Source organism: Cydia strobilella, chromosome 4 (genome assembly GCF_947568885.1).
Source record: "Cydia strobilella chromosome 4, ilCydStro3.1, whole genome shotgun sequence".
In the NCBI taxonomy this organism is placed as follows: Eukaryota; Metazoa; Arthropoda; class Insecta; order Lepidoptera; family Tortricidae; genus Cydia; species Cydia strobilella.
In genome coordinates, this window is record NC_086044.1 from 13,103,951 (window position 1) to 13,122,094 (window position 18,144).

An 18,144-nucleotide genomic window follows, 5' to 3' on the forward strand; every position below is an offset into this window, starting at 1 on the left:
AAATCGCTTTTAACTGAAGAATCACGCCTTAAAAAAGAAACGCTTATTAAAATTTATTTCTTTCTCTCCAGGCAGCGATGTTGTGTACTGCGTCGAATAAAATTAAAAAGTGAAGAATTCTTATTTATTTTAATACAATAAACCGCAATCGCAGAATAAAGATAAATAAAAAGCAATAAAAAATAAAATCGCATTAGCAATAAACAAAATACTTCAGCGGATGTGGGCAGAGATGCGGATGCACACAGAAACGCATGGAGAATCATCTTAAGATAAACATAATATCTTAACTGAACGTCCCATACTAAATAAGTAATATACTATATATTATATTAAATCTTTCAAGACTTGGACCATTTCACTAGTATATTTTTAGTTAACCTAGAAGCAAATAACTGGCGGTCAGACGTATAGGTACTTTTATATTTTGATCCCAATATCAATTTATTTTATCTTTGGTACTCATGACCATTTGTCGAATTGATAGCGTTTGATAGATGTAACTGGGTTGCTTGATTTTACCTCTGTTATCCAGTTGTTAAAAATTAATCAGAGTTACCGCCTTGTTCTTAAAACTTTACCAGACTCAATTAGTTTATGTGTTATCAATTTTCATTCAAATACATAAGTCAAAATTACAGATTAATACAAATTGCTAATTGAGGCTTGTAGTACGTTTATGAATAACGCCATTCAAATTCAAATCCCGAGATAATATTTGAATCAAGCCTCTCCACGGCATCCCGTTGTCCGATTGTCACGAGTGCTACCCTCGCCGGCGTTTTCTTAATTGTGCCGAAATATTTATTTGATTGCGAACTTTGTAGCGCAGGCGCACCAACCGAAATGGTCATCGGCATCCGAGCGGCGGTGCCGCGCGGAATTAGCCTATAAACTAGCCGATAGAACCAAGTATTAAATTAACTAGTAAGCATGTTCTAAGTATAATTGGATTAGAGAAAGAAATACTAATCAATTATAAGTATTGAAAGACGTACAGTGATAAGGTGATAACAACTAGGTCCACCTAGTTATAGATATAGGTATTTAGTAAGTGAACGATAACTAGTATCAATCGGAATCTCTATTCTCTGTACATTAGGCAAAACTCATCAGAAGCAAATAAACATTTTTAATATACGTTCGCAATCAATAAACATGAAGGAATGAAATGCATATTAAGTTCCGAGTCACTTTCGTTGACACATTTTTATACAGGAATCTGACCCAGACAAAATACTCATAAAAACCAATATTAGTATAGCAATTCCAGTGAGACAAATAGAAGATGTACCTACTACTTATTTACCGTCCACCTAGTTAATTTATAATTATAATCATAAATCGACATAAATAATATATGTATATTTATATACGGAATAATTTCTCACGTACTGACATTTTTTATTTAAGCTTACAGTAGGGATAATGTTTATCTTATCCAGTTAAAAACATGCCAGTTGCCAGTGGATATATTTGAATTAAAAGACGCGTATATGGATGCAGATATGGAAATAATTACCTAGTTGGCATACTACTTACCTACTAACTGTTGAATTTGTATTCACGGTTGTTCGTATAATATGGATTCGATATAATCAATTCAATTATGCAAATTGCGCAAAATGTATTAATCATAGACTGGTAGCTTAACTGGATATTTAGTCTCATTAAAGCCATTACTGGGCAAGAGACATTCTTCAAATCTTACGCAGTCAGAACTCGAATGTTGCCTGTCAGATGTCCTATCAACAATCTAAATAGGCCACAGAATCGATACTGAATAGGTACAGTCTACGCGCCGTGTCCACGCATCGTGGTCGGATCATAGAGATGAAATAAAGTATGAAACTGGTCGCAAGCTTGAATCGAGCGAGCGCACTGTGACCGAACCAACAATCGAGATGTGAAGCGCCGATAACGATGTCAACTAGCGCGGCCTGTCCTAGCCGTTCCCATGATTTGCGATGCCGTTCTAATCGATATAATTACGATCAATCCATCAAACGGACGTATACAATAAAATACATGATTCTAAAATATGGTAATCGTTAAAAACGCTTCGATCTGACCTGAGAAATAGCAGAGATCATTTTTTTGCATTGAAGTGTTTATGATCGCCTCGTAATATGCCTCTTTGATCTCTAACAAGTCGCGTCGAATTTCCAATATCGTTCGCTGTATACATTTGGCGTATTACCGCCGTATACATCATTTGATTGATCTAATTTCTCATGAGTGCAGTTTGGACATAACATCGCTGGTCCTAACAAAGCTGACTAATTATCAGGACGCAGCGCGTCGTAAAACAGTGCATATTGACGGAATATAGAGGCCGGCACATAGTGCTTAATGACATTAATCACATTGATTTATTGTGGTTCCGAGTTATTACAGGCTGCGCCCGCATGTGTGCGTGTGTGTGCACGAGGCTATACCTGCTCGCTGTGTGCTTCTTGTTTAAGTAGGTAATGCGCAACATACAGCATGTGCCTACAGATGTGCCTAACGACAGCAACAAACTTAGCTAGAGAACGTTTGGTACAATACAAATATTAATCTATTTATTTCAGAATTAATAAATCCTCTTAATACATACGTATGAATGTATTTACAACTTACAAAACTATACAAACTAGATAGAAGAACGTAAACAAAGGTTGTTCAACTGTCTCTCGCGCTTTTTTTAAATTTGGTTGATCGTGTATCGTGTGAATTGTATCTAAGTATCATTAAAAAGTAGGTACATGTTACGTAAGAAGGTATTATGCTATGTAAGTACACCTTAATAAACTAACGGATCTACAACGGTAATATATATAAAAAATTGCAATCGCTAGCCGAAGCAAGATTAAGAACACCCTGGCTAATATAAGGGCTCCATCGGACGTATTCCGGCGTGAGTGTGTGCGTGGCATTAGGCTACAATTTACGCTGTTTGCGGTGTGTTAATATTGATTGGCACGCTTTATTTCGGCGAGACTGCCCTGGCCGTCCGCGAAACTAGTCAGTCACTTTTCTGCACGGATCGGACCCCAAATTATTTATATAAAACCGAATTATTCACTGGCCAGAAAGATAGACCGTCGAAGATAATAATAAGATATCCTCCTCCACAAAATATCTATAATACCCCTATTTAATGACCTGTCCTCATTTAGTAGCTGCTATGCTATACATATTGTACCACAATTAGTACACACATACAATAAGTGTCAACATCCGATTGGTATGGTATGAAATATTATGTGTACTAAAAACAACAAAAATTAAAATCAGGAAATTTGAACAGAAAAAGGTACTACTATTTTCTACATTTCCTTTTTCCATACAAGCCGATAATACTAAAAATCGATCTCTCCAGCATTCCTTTCCTTCAAATTTTGGTTAGGTATTACAAAATGAAGAATTAACTGTGTACTTATAATAACAAACGACAGAATAACTATATTAACCAAAAAATATAACCAAGGGTACATTATGTTATCATGTCTTAGCTTGAATTGTATAATAATCAGAAGTACTAGTAAGATTGTAGAATCGTGGGTTACTGACACAACTTTAAAATGTATTCGTGTCATAAAAAGGAAAATATGCCAGTACACGGGGCACGGTCGCTAGCCAGTGATGTGCTAGCGACCTTCAGTCCTCAATCACAACACTCGATCGTGCAAAGCCAAATGACGTATAAACATTGGACCAACAAACGTTCAAAAACCCTTTTCGTTGACGTGAATTTCGACGTGTCGCCGGCGATAGACACGTCTGCTGCGAGCGCCTCGCATATCAAGCACTTATTATAATTTCATAACGCACGCCGGTCGACGCAAGTAATACGCGAAATTTATGTTACGATGTTCTCACCGTGCGGCGAGCCCCATGAATGCGTAATCAGCATAAGTCCTCATTAACAGTACTGTCAATGTTCTACTCATATTCATTTGAGGACGTGGCCATAAATTCAATTAAACCGTTTGTAAGTAGGTACACAATATTATGGCCCTACAGTAGTGATCTAAGTATGTACTTTATTTTGTAACCACGCTATGGACACGATTGCTTATCTGATATCTGTTAAATTTGCATAAATATGAACAGGTCCATTCTAATACCTCGATCTATTAAGCGACCCCATATTGGTCTTACTATTAATTGAATGTTAGAATAGAATAGTTTATTTGTGTAAAAAGGGTATTAATTGATCTTACATAATATTGTTTCCAATCCTTAATTTACCATAAATACCATAATACCCCTATTTAATGACCTGTCCTCATTTAGTAGCTGCTATGCTATACATATTGTACCACAATTAGTACACACATACAATAAGTGTCAACATCCGATTGGTATGGTATGAAATATGATGTGTACTAAAAACAACAAAAATTAAAATCAGGAAATTTGAACAGAAAAAGGTACTACTATTTTCTACATTTCCTTTTTCCATACAAGCCGATAATACTAAAAATCGATCTCTCCAGCATTCCTTTCCTTCAAATTTTGGTTAGGTATTACAAAATGAAGAATTAACTGTGTACTTATAATAACAAACGACAGAATAACTATATTAACCAAAAAATATAACCAAGGGTACATTATGTTATCATGTCTTAGCTGGAATTGTATAATAATCAGAAGTACTAGTAAGATTGTAGAATCGTGGGTTACTGACACAACTTTAAAATGTATTCGTGTCATAAAAAGGAAAATATGCCAGTACACGGGGCACGGTCGCTAGCCAGTGATGTGCTAGCGACCTTCAGTCCTCAATCACAACACTCGATCGTGCAAAGCCAAATGACGTATAAACATTGGACCAACAAACGTTCAAAAACCCTTTTCGTTGACGTGAATTTCGACGTGTCGCCGGCGATAGACACGTCTGCTGCGAACGCCTCGCATATCAAGCACTTATTATAATTTCATAACGCACGCCGGTCGACGCAAGTAATACGCGAAATTTATGTTACGATGTTCTCACCGTGCGGCGAGCCCCATGAATGCGTAATCAGCATAAGTCCTCATTAACAGTACTGTCAATGTTCTACTCATATTCATTTGAGGACGTGGCCATAAATTCAATTAAACCGTTTGTAAGTAGGTACACAATATTATGGCCCTACAGTAGTGATCTAAGTATGTACTTTATTTTGTAACCACGCTATGGACACGATTGCTTATCTGATATCTGTTAAATTTGCATAAATATGAACAGGTCCATTCTAATACCTCGATCTATTAAGCGACCCCATATTGGTCTTACTATTAATTGAATGTTAGAATAGAATAGTTTATTTGTGTAAAAAGGGTATTAATTGATCTTACATAATATTGTTTCCAATCCTTAATTTACCATAAATACCATAATAGTATTAAATTAATAGTACATGGCAACCAAATATTCTTAAATTACTATCTAATATTAAACTTCCATTAAAATGTCACATTGAAAAATAAATAAAAATACAATTAATAATAATTATGTAATAATAAAATCATAAATTGTCTAATATAAAAATATACAGTCATTATAAAACATAATCAATATACCTATAATTTACATTTACGTGCCAAAAATTCATCAATTGAATAATAACAGCCATCTATCAAATGGTCAAACAAGTGCTTTTTGAATAATTTTATTGGAAGGGCTTTAAAATCGTCAGTAAAAGTATTAAATAATTATATTGCCACGTAATGCACGCTTTTTCTCTTCAGTGAAAGGTTTGTCCTGGGCATGTACAGATTATATCGATGTGTACCTCTTGGAGACCTCATGGTGATAGTTTTAAAATATGTGGGGTGTTTTTTGACAAAAGTACATATTTCGAAGATGTAGGTACATTGCAGGTAATGTCAAATTTTATTGTGTCTAAATAAAGGTCTACAGTGATCCAAATGCCAAGCCCCAGATAGAGACCTTACACATTATTGGCGTCCTTATTACTATAATTCGACAATTTATAAGTTCCCTGTATTAAAAACAATTGATTATACCGGTAGAAGGTCTCATTTGTTTAATTCGTTATGCAAATAAGTGAAAAAAAAATGTTGCACGTTTTTATGTAAGTAGTAAGTACTTAAACACGGTAGGTACGAGTATGTGTAGCTAAGGTGCAATAGGTATACAGCAGCTACTATTTAAAGACATAACTACGAGTATTGTTTAAAAAATAAGACTAGTTCTGAATGGTGAATAAGAATCTGCCATTTACGTTTGAAAATAGTTAAGTGTGTCAGCAACAATTATAATTTACAATGATCATGTCATACATCTAAGTCTATAGTAAGATTAGCATCGGAGTTCGGAGCATCGATCGGCGTTCACGCACGAAATAAGGTCATCGCAGTAGAGATATGGGGATTATGCGGAATAGGGCACGCTAACGTGTAGTAAACTAGAGGAGGCCCAATTAGATTTTAAATTTTGATATCGATATGATTATGTACAGTCAGCAGCAGAAGTTGCTAAGCGGGCGAGGTGTTCAAAATTACCTTGACGCGCTCTTATAATATTGTCTTAACAATAAAGTCGCGTCAAAATCATTTTGAACACCTCACCCGCTTAGCAACTATTGCTGCTGACTGTATATCATGATATTTGATATCTAATGTCAGATCCTCCCTGTCGTACCATTATTACAATCTGAATACACCTCCCGCCTAGAAGTGTACAAGTAAATTAACATACAACTATATTGAGGTAAATAAAATCATGCAAATTGCACAAAACATAATGTAAAAAATATGCCAAGCCTTGCAAGCTACCGTGTTACCACCGTTTAAATAAATAAGATCTCATGCAGACTAGCTCTGCCTACAATTTCTTACTCCTTCATCGCTCAAAACGATTATTACACCTTAACTAAGTACCTCTATTAGTTAAATACTTACCTACAGATGATTTTTCTTATTAATTATAATTTTACTAACATCTAGTATTGGTCCTAAGACATAAAATAACAGTTGCTATCAGACATATCGGAGCACACAAGGCGCTCACAGATAAGAACACGACTCTACATATTGTCTTGTCGTTAGTGTAGGTATTTTTGAGATGTGATGGCGACCGTACGTTCATGTTATTAATACAGGGCTTAGCCATTGGACAAATCCTGAATTCCCACGTAGGGTTAATATTTTTTTAATAAGAACAAAGGATAAAACAAAAAATTTCAACCAAAAGTTATTTCCAATAATCGACCACAAAAATAACCCGAGTTTGTATTAATCATTGGCAGTGCTTTTGACAACTTGTTGAAATTATGCGGCAATAATGACATTTGTCAAAAGTCAGAATCTTATTTGTGTCTTAAATAAAAAAGATAATCAAAAAGGTCGAAGAAGGTTCATACTATTTATGACCTCTCCTGACAAATACAGAATGCTCCAAATTAAAAAAAACGTAATTGTTAATTTTTAGGGTTCCGTACCTCAAAAGGAAAAAACGGAACCCTTATAGGATCACTCGTGCGTCTGTCTGTCTGTCTGTCCGTCTGTCCGTCTGTCCGTCTGTCACAGCCTATTTTCTCCGAAACTACTGGACCAATTAAGTTGAAATTTGGTACACATATGTAAGTTTCTGACCCAAAGATGGACATGTAACGTAAACAAATCAATTTTAAACACGGGGCTAATTTTCGGGGGTAAATGAGAAAATTAAAAAATAAAGTTTGTCAAACTATATCGTGTTATATATCAAATGAAAGAGCTCATTGTGAGAATCTCAAATATATTCTTTATATAATTTTACGACAAACAGTTTAGAAGTTATTTAAGAAAATAGGCAAAAAATGACCATTCCCCCCGCCCCTTTATTTCCGAAACTACTGGGCCCAAATTTTTTGAAAAAAACTCAAAATAGATCTTTGCCTAATAGATCACCGGAAAACCTATTAGAAATGTGCAGTCAAGCGTGAGTCGGACTTAATTACTTAGTTTTTGATTCGACCCCTACGGGTTTTTTAAAGACATTTCGCATAAAAAATACAGTGTTTAAATGTGTAATGTAACCCTTGGAACGCGAGTCCGACTCGCACTTGGCCGGTTTTTTCGTAATCGTTACACCGGTTCTTACGATACTTTGTATACTGGTTCTAAATACCCTAATGCATATGTACATTTCGGCTTTGTCCAATGGCTAGGTACAGCCCTGTATAATTTTTACCTATTTGATTACAAAATTAAGATACCTAATTATTTTTAAAGAAATACTGACTTGATTCTGGCTGCTTGTTCACATCACTTTTTATTTACATTAGTATAATATGTTCTAAATGACCTAATAGCATACATTCCAATGCCTGACAATTTTAATTTGGGGGTGAGTACGTATCGGAGTCAAACATTAAGCTTTAACCTCTTTCCTTTTTACTTTCCTTAATAAAGATAAAGAGGGTGCAAAGCAATACTAACCTTTCTGTTAAAGGACCTTTTTTTGAGAAAAGGATGTACCTACCTACCCGTTTTGTTTGCGCAACTTGGTGGAGGCACTACACTACTAAGCTCACCGTTGCATCCATTAGCTAACGCGCCAATGGTTTAATCATAATAATTATAATAGACTTTGATATGGACTATATTGGTCAATGTATTATGCTAATTTAATACTACCAGTGTTTAATGCATTAAGTGGGTCAAAGTGTAAATATATTCTAATCAAATAGACACGTATGTATCTACATTGAAGCCATTGAATTACATCGTCTTGTTACATATTTACATTGTGATTATTTTTATTAAATCTTTTATCAATCGGTTACACAATAATGGCCATGATCCATTCAATATTTGAAGATAAAATAGAACATTTATCCTCACCATCAATAACATTTTATCATCGCCCATTAACGAAGGCAATAAAACAGGTCTACCGAGGTAAAGAACCATTAATAAAAAGATTATTATTGTTCTCGATTTATTACCTAGTTCCAACGTAGCGCACAAAAAGTAGATTTAAGCCGAATAAAAACCACAATGTTACCGTTCGTAAAACGCGTATTTACTTTTCGATATCCTGCGTAACACAGCGCACAGATATCAAAACGTGTTCTAGAATTTGTAGTAATTTCACTAGTAAACGCTACCTATTGTTGTAGTTCACCGTAACCGAGCTTATCACTACTCGGATTGTCCGCTAACTGGTTCACAGACAGCCACACTATTTCTTAAAGCAAAAACGAGCCTACAAAATACAATCAGGCAAGGCAATATTTCCTCTAGCACATTGAAATTAATGTTGATAAATACACAAACGTAGCGGTGGAGTGCGGCCGTCGCGGGCGGAAGTGGCTCCATCCATCATCCGCCCGCCCTGGATAAAAACGCTCGTTACCGCCGCCCTACCTGCCCGCGAACCTGCTCGCCTGTACGCTGACGAGTACCGGCACATTGTGGTTTTGTTTACATCGCGGCTCGTACATTTGCAGGGCTACAAAGTCCTATACGTAGAAATTGTCATTATGAGTCGTAATACTCGTAATTTTTAAATAACCCCCTTATTGGAAAAATTAAAATTAAATTAATTTTGTCCGTTCCTAACAAACATAATACGTAAATGTCAAAATGACAGATTAGGACAAATATCATGGGTTTGTTAGACTTGACAAGCGTTTATAAATAACGCAATAAACCTAGGAAGAAATTAATTAATAAAAATAATTTAGGTACCCACATTTAAAATTATTCTTTCAAGTTAACTTTATTAAACTTAACATAAGACAAAGTCAAATGAACAACAAGAAGTAGATACTTAAGCTTTGTTAAGATTGGAAAGTTTGCAAGTTTCTTAATATATTATGCTTATTAAGGCAAGCAATGTATATCAAATCAAGGGGCTGCGTAGAAACCACTCAGCGGAGAGGATGGGCCTTCGGCGCGTCTATTAATGCCACACTCAACCGCCTCTATTACTGCTGTCATTTATTATATCCATTTTGGCAAATTGGCTGATCTTGCACAGTTTATGAGCATTCTCTCGAGGTAATTAAGGGAACTGTATAGCCTTGTTTTGGTAAGATAGTTAAGAGTATTATTATTATGTAGGTTAACAATTTATTGGCACTTACTTTTAATTAAGGTAATTAAAATCTGTTGCAAAACTATCTCAAAATTTATAACACAAAATTCTCAAGTAAGTAGGTAAATAAATACTCTAATTCTCATAAAGGTGTAACAACTTTGGGCCTATTTGGACATTTTAAATATGATACCTGTTAGATTTCAATATCAGTGTGTCACATTGGCGCCCTTATACTCATACTCATGCGATGCACGGCGTACTTGTTTCTAAATACGCGCCCGCTACTATGATAGCTAGCGGAATCAGTGTCAATGAAACCCCTAGAGTATTTTCACCAGTGGCGTCGAATAAAGTAGGCGAGATTGAGGACACGCAAGGGTGACAACAAGGCGCGAATCCTTGCGATTATAAAAGTATGCGCTAGGTATCCGGTAGTGGCGTGTTTGCGGTAGAGTCGACATGGCCCCACGTTGGGCGCCATTTTTGTCAAGTACAAATATGTATTCATATCCCTGTTGGTTCATTCGTGATCGATATACGTAATCACGTTAATGAAGACAAAGTGGAAAAAAGTAGCTTTTATTGTATTTGCTGAATGGCTTTGTAATAAGTAAGCGACAAACGCTTCACCTTAATGCGATGCCAAATTAACAATGGTGACATTGGTGACTGACATGCTCGATGTAAGCATGCTCGTCGAACATGTAGATATGTACGTGGGGATGTAGCATAAGGCATTAAAATTATTATAAACCCGACGCGATAAGGCAGGATGATACCGGCTTAGCGCCTCCCGCCCCACACCACGCTATCTGCGGTACTCGAATGCCTTTTCAGCGTATATCTGCATGAAAAGTTGCCTAAAGCTTATGCTTGCTAGTTGCGAGCTAAACAAGCCTTGTTTTACTGTGGGTGCTATTTTTGTTTTAACTTTACGGTAGAATGTTTTTATCTCTTCTTATTGTAGTAATATATTTTAACCACACAATCTTGAATTAAATACTTTATAAAAGTTGATGCTAACAGCAAATTAAAAGCGTCAATATGTAGTTTTCCTTTTCCATATATGCAAATAAAATATACAAATATTACAGCGTAAATGTCGAGTTTCAAAAACTTTTATTTTCTTCATATCAACCTACTGCAGAGAACGGAAACTTGTAAAATGAAGCAAAACAAAGTTATTTAAACAATGTAAACGACGTCGCGGAAGTTTATGCAGAATCTGCAGCGGTATGTCGAACGACAATTATAACTTTGGCCCGGACGGGCGCAACAAATAAAATAATGTCTGCGAAAACGCGCGAGGGGGGCGGCGCCACGAATTTCGTACACGAGACAAAGATAAGCTTAACCAGTACGAAATTATGAGCGTTTAACTGTTTCTAGCTGTAGAATCTGGCACGGGTGCTTCGCCGGCCCGCCAGCGCGCGTTATTTACGACGGGGTGGCGGCTGCGCTCCCGCTGCACCCGAGGTAGTGCCTCCCCGGAAAAGCGACGCCGTTACCGCCGATCCCGAGCGTTTCCCAACCCTCGTGCCCCCGCAATAAGGACTATTTCTCCGGAACGAACCCGCGCCTCATGCCACCGCAACACCTCGCTTCTGCTTGTGCAGATTGCTGCCAACCAGCACATGCTATGCCGCTAAACAACACTCAAATCTCACCTTTAACGCAAAAATCATAAGGTGAAAATGTCCTGACCGCATCGGCTCCTGTTTGGTTGTTTTAACTCGAGCAGTTTCCATGCATTATATTACAGTGAAGATGTCTGTATGTCTTGTTTATGATGGCATAAAACTATGGTAAGTAAATTTATGCCTTCGTATCAATGTAAGAGCGTCTACGTTTACTGAATTTAAATGGTAAAGAAATCTGTATAGTTCGTGAAACCTACTCTTGTAAACTGCATGTTATTTTATACCACGTCGGTGGAAAACAAACATACGGACCGCCTTATTGTAAGTTATCACCGTAGCCTATGGACGCCTACACCTCCATGCACTTAAGCAAAAAGAAGTCATCATATATTATGTGCATGAGTGCATGAAACTTTATGAACTAGCTAGACTATGCGAAGTCTGTAATTTACAAAGTACATTAGGTACATGCATACCTGTTTATCCGTTTTTAATGGATATTTATATTAGAATGAATTAGTACTTTTGTGTAATAAAGTAATTTAATCTTAATTTAATAGCCATGTTCTGTTTAATGCTATCCATACATTTAAAGCTACATTACTATGAGCACAGTATTTGTTCTACCAATTAACGCGAGACAGGTATAGTAGGAACATAATTATTGTCGAGACGACATAAAACGTAATTACTGCAGCTGACGAGAAATGTAATACGTATCGCGTTCATTCTCGATTCTGTGAGTGCACGCCCTAAATTGTTAACTAACAAAGATGAGAGGGCACTTCGTGGCTACGTCATTTAAGTGAAAATATACGGGCGGAAAAACAAAAGAAATGCGCAAAAACCGTCTAGAGCATTATGGCACGCGGGAAACCATTACTTTTAATATAAATAAAATAACAAAATATGAGCGTCCGGCCGTGGAGTGCCCCCGGACGCCGGCGTCGGACACTTTTATATTTGAGGCCGCCGCGGACACCGCGCCGTGCCCCCGCGTCCCTCAAGATTTATCTCACAACTTTCCGCGAAACAAAGCCTTTTCCCATGTATATCGATGAACTAACTAGTTCATAGAGTGGGGGTGTAGCTATTTTTCTCTATCTGTGTATTATTTATTTCATTTTATTATTTAAGGAGTACCAACAGCCACAAAATCATTATGCTTAAACAATAATTAAAACAATAATTATCATATGAACTGACTTTATTGGAAATCTTTGCAACTCATGGCTTTATTCATAAGCGCCTGACAAGTGTAACAAGCCCTTGGTAATCGTTTGTCCTTATCCGTCATTTCGACATTTGTGTGTTTTAGAAAGAGGCAATATTTTACAGAGGTTAAGGGGAGAGGGGAGGGGGGAAGTTAATAAGGGGGTAAGTAGGTATCCCTAAATAAAAGAAATTAACCCAAGAATATTGTAAGTTATTGCTGTGAGATAACAGCGCTGACGGGCGCTTAATTATCGATGCCGAAATGCATTTTCGCAAAGATGTTCACCCCTCAACGTTCTGACGGTTTAAATGCCCGTTGTAATTCAGTAAGCGGCCCATGTCTACAATATTTTCTCGATAATTTGAAACATTAACGTTTCATCTCTCGTGCCGCTAAATAAAAATAATAAATACTGTACACGCACACTGCAATCTCCGAATGACATTTACAATTTACTTTGGTATCGCCCTGAGCATTTCTTTGTTCTTTTGACTAAATCGGTGAGAAACAGTTATGTAGGCCAGTTACGCGCGTCCTCCTTGAAACATTGTAAAGCGTAGGACACAGATCACTTGCCACTAAGAAAGACTAATAGACAGCTCGTCACCATATACATTATTGGCACTTTCATATTGATTTAGTAACTATTGTTTTTTTTTAATTCGTATGAATGTATGAAACAAAGAATTGATATTTATGAAAACAATTGTAAATACCACGTTAATACGGTCTGTTGTTTTAGGTATAGTACCTATATATAAAATGGTATTTACTGGAAATCAATGGTGCGCCTTGCAAGCGCCTATGTGTGGTGGACCGTGACTCTTCGTAAACGCTTCATAATGTAGAGTCTGGTGAGTCAAAATTTAACAAGTAGAGGCTTTTCACTCGAGTGCACTTGCAAGTATTCTGCTACCTTGTATTTTCTGTGTAGGCTCTAACCGCCCACACATAAAAACTAGCTAAGGCAAATGCAATTTTGATTTGGCAAAATAAAGATTCAAAATAGAATGAACCTTTACCTTTTTATAGGCCTTTAGCAGCATAAGTTAAAAAGGTAATAAGATTTTATATAGTATATCTTGTACAAATTTGAACAATTTGTAAACACATAAAAGTTAGGTGGGTATATATTCGTATAGTCAACGAAGGGCACTAGCACTTGAGTGAGTCGATGCTGGGAGAGGCGAGTAAACAAGGTAACAGGCCGCTAAGTCGCCGTGGGACGCGCTCCGCGGCGGGTCGGTGAACGGCGCGACAGCACTTTCGTGCTGCGTACGCTTCCCTGATGCGTGCCCTTTGCACAAGCTCCTATCAATCAATGTCCACTTTTAATGACTTAATTTTGACATACCCAATCTCGACAAATAATGCTGCCGAGAATTTGTTTCATACATCAGAGAAAACTTGTTTATTATTACACGAGCGAGCGTCTCCTGCCCGCCGCTAATTACACCCGATGTTCCCTTGCGAGGCTTCGGCCAATATGTCCATCGCTCAATCGTAAAGCGCGCCTAACAAAACGAGAACATAAACATACCTACAGAGCTCGCAATAAAACCGCGTGAAAATGGCAATAGCTATTCAGAGGGAGATATTAAAATGCATGGAAATAAATTCGGCGTCGCATTCGAGCGTACGGCTCTGGGGGTGCAGTAAAAATAAACAGCGACGCCATTAGAACTCACTTCCATATTCAAATTTATGAACGCGTTCGTACCGCTCGCCCGCACCAACCCGCCGGTCACGCCGATCGCCATACATAACAAATAAATTTGGCGTTTAATTTAAACTTTCAACCCCCTTCACCGGTAGCGGACGTTTTAAACCATCGAAACGTTTACTCCCCGCAACTTCACGATAACCTAAACGTAAACAGTAAGTGCTTACTGAACAGTGGCGACCGGTAAAGTAAACAAACGATGACATTAGACCGACGCTTTGTGACGGAGACGCGAGCTTTCGTTTGGATAAACAGACGTTTTCAAAAATGTGTGTGTTTAAATCGAATGTGACTCGTGTTACGGAGTTATTTCGGTTTAACAGCCGTCCGTTAGCACTAAAATAACACCTCGCTAGGTGAAACCATTCAGAAAACTTAGTTTCTATCATTAATTCATACGGGATTAGATGTCATCATAAACAGGAACTATTTAGTCAATTGAGGTTAAAAACAATAACATTTCGGTAGAATGATTCTAGAGAACGGAAATATCTCTACCATCTTTCCGACTTCAAATTCTAACAGAGTAAAGGTAATAAGGTATTAATTTATCTGAACTTATAGTAAGGTTCATGGTTCTATAAGGATTGGTAAGAAGAATCAGCTGCAGACAAACTTCTATGCATAGGTAGAACCGAACCAAGTAAACTCCGAACAGATTGCAGGGACTACACATCAAATTCCGTGATGGATATATGTATGACGTTTACGGTGACACTCCGACACTTTGTAACGGCAAACTCGGTACAACTGCAAAGTTAGCCTAGACGGTTTCTAAAGGGAATTTCTTTAGTTAGAATCTGTTACCTCAACTGTAAAGTTGATTTAATTTAATTGAATATTTCATTCGCCACGCTACGGGCAGCTATAATATTTCAGCAGACGAAATAAGTAGAAGTTGCAACGTTTTTCAACTCTCAAAAAGATAACTCTGCAACCAATGTATGGGTCTCCCACACTACACTGTCAGTGTGTTTTCATTTTTGACGCCAGAATAGGGGTGCGACCCCTAGGTGGCGTCTAGGGAAAGCAGATTTCAATCCTTTAGGACGTATTGTTATTTTTACATCCATTCTTACTTTAGTTTTTATCGCATGACTGCGACTTAGAATTGCTTAACAAACTAAAAGTACCTACTCTCAGAACATGAGATAAACTAGTTGTCATTAGAGTTAGCTACTAGTGAAGTAATAACAGTTTGAACTTTGAACACATATTTTGTAATTCGGACTTTTTTGTTAAAATACCTATAAAATAACTACCTACTCAAACTATGAAAACAAAGTAAATTAAGTTTTCAATTTAGTTTCTTTGCACCGCCTAATTGGTTGAATTTAATTTCTCCACTACCTGAAGGTTGTCTGGAAGAGATCGCTCTTTAGCGATAAGGCCGCCTTTTGTTTACCTCTGTCTTTATGTATAATGTGTGTTTCCTTGTAAATGTATTTTGAGGTTGTGCAATTAATAGGATTTGTATGTATTGTATAAATTAAATTAAATTGTAAAGCTTTTATTTCGGTTTAATTATATCCATAGAATTACATATTATTAAAATTAAAATTAAAAAATTAAATAAAAAATAATAAAATAATAGTGTTTCATTTAGGTAGGTATATACCTAGCCAAAATCTCATAAACCTACACGCCGGCAAATTTAGTTTAGGTACCTCTTAGGTCGGTAACTCTGCGTAGGTAATTCTTAATGAGACTGTAATATCAGCTTCTTTGTCAACACATTTTTTCTATTCGTTTAATAATTAAATTTTATTAGAGAGTCATTAAAACCCCCGTTTATATTCTCCCAATACCTACAGATTCTGTTCAACGTGATAGTTTTACAAATACCTACAGGTAACACATGGATACAATTCCTACGATCAAACACAAAAACACAGCACAGTAAGTGTCCAAACACCGCACAAATGTTTTCCGCGAAAGTTTTCCTTGTTGTTTAGTTTCGCCGCTTGGCACAAGATGGCGTTAGTAGTACGAGCATTAAACTGGAATAACCGTATGTATACAAAATATTTATCTAAGTTAGAGATATATGTAGTTTGAAGCAGTGTTCATTTTTAGTACTTACATGATTTTTGTTATTCAGAAAAGCCGTGTCAACAAGTGGGAGGGTCGCATCACAACGCTGGGACAAAAACGTTCGACCTTGACACCGCTGTGGGTGTTATTGTGTCAATACCTATTTAAAACGCACATTGCTGTTTATTTTTAAAAGCAGTGTTAGTGTTAAAACTTAAACCAAACTACCCACGCAAAACAGGTTTATCATTTGCAAGTATCTAATCATAGTGTTACCAACATACTACTTGTAAACAAGTAGGTAGATAAGTTACTCCACTCGTCTGTCTCAAATAAAATATATTGTCTTAATTGAAGGAATGAATTAACTTTTATGAATAAAAATAGATGTTTTGATAAGTTTAAGTAGGTAAAGGTACCTACATAATTATTTGTTTACAACCAGTGACGGATTAAGCCAGCGCGGAGCCATTAGCAAATTTTATTATGGGGCCCATGGATTGTTTTAATTTTGTCGGACGAAGTGAACCAAGTGCAACTTAGGTTTTTTACGGCCGCAATGCGCTACGTGCGCGGGGCCCCCCAAACGCGCGGGGCCCATGGCATTTGCTACTTTTGCCACGTAGCTAATCCGCCACTGATTTACTACATAAGATCAACCCATATTATAGTACCCGTACCTACAACCTACTACAAGAACGATTTCAACAGTTGCAACAAAATTCAGCAGTCATCGTTTAAATTCTAAACTCAGGCTGGGATCGGCTAATCAAATTATCTAAGTCATTTCATCACCTCGTGTGTTGGCTAGGATGACTGGCAGATAGCAAATTGGCTCCCCGCGCTCCGGGAGGCCTATCCGCTCCGGAGTCACACCTTAGCAAGGGTGACCCGTGACACTTAACTCAACTTGATAAATCCTATAATCGAATGACACGAGTTTTTTAAAGTTATATATTTAATCTAACAGCTCCCGGTCTCCGCTTTTTAATAACTACCCTGAGTTTTTTTTTTCTAATTAAATTGGATCTAGTTACGCATGTCAGTGGTGAATTAGTCACAGTACCTACAAGTTATGCTTCGGATATTTTAATCAAAATCGGATCGGTGCCGTTTGGAATATCAATGACAATGTATTAGATAAGTGTTGATACATGAATAAAAATGTAAATAGGTACCGTAAAATCAGGTAACTTTAGTCCACAACTTACAACTACGGTCCAAATTCAAGTTCCAGTATGTATAAGTATTTTTAAAATTATGTGGAGTATATAATATAGAAAGTGCATTAGTGTATCTAAGCTCCAAAATAAATGTAACGAGTACAAATCATAAAGGCTTCGTTAAGAATCAATATTAAAAACTGGACCATAGTTTTACTTAAGGACTATAGTTACCTGATTTTACGGTACCTAACTATGTTTGTTAAGTAAGTGGTGCCCAAAAGCCACTCAAATACCTATTCGATTAAATAGATAATATTAACATAAATAAGTACCTATATCTT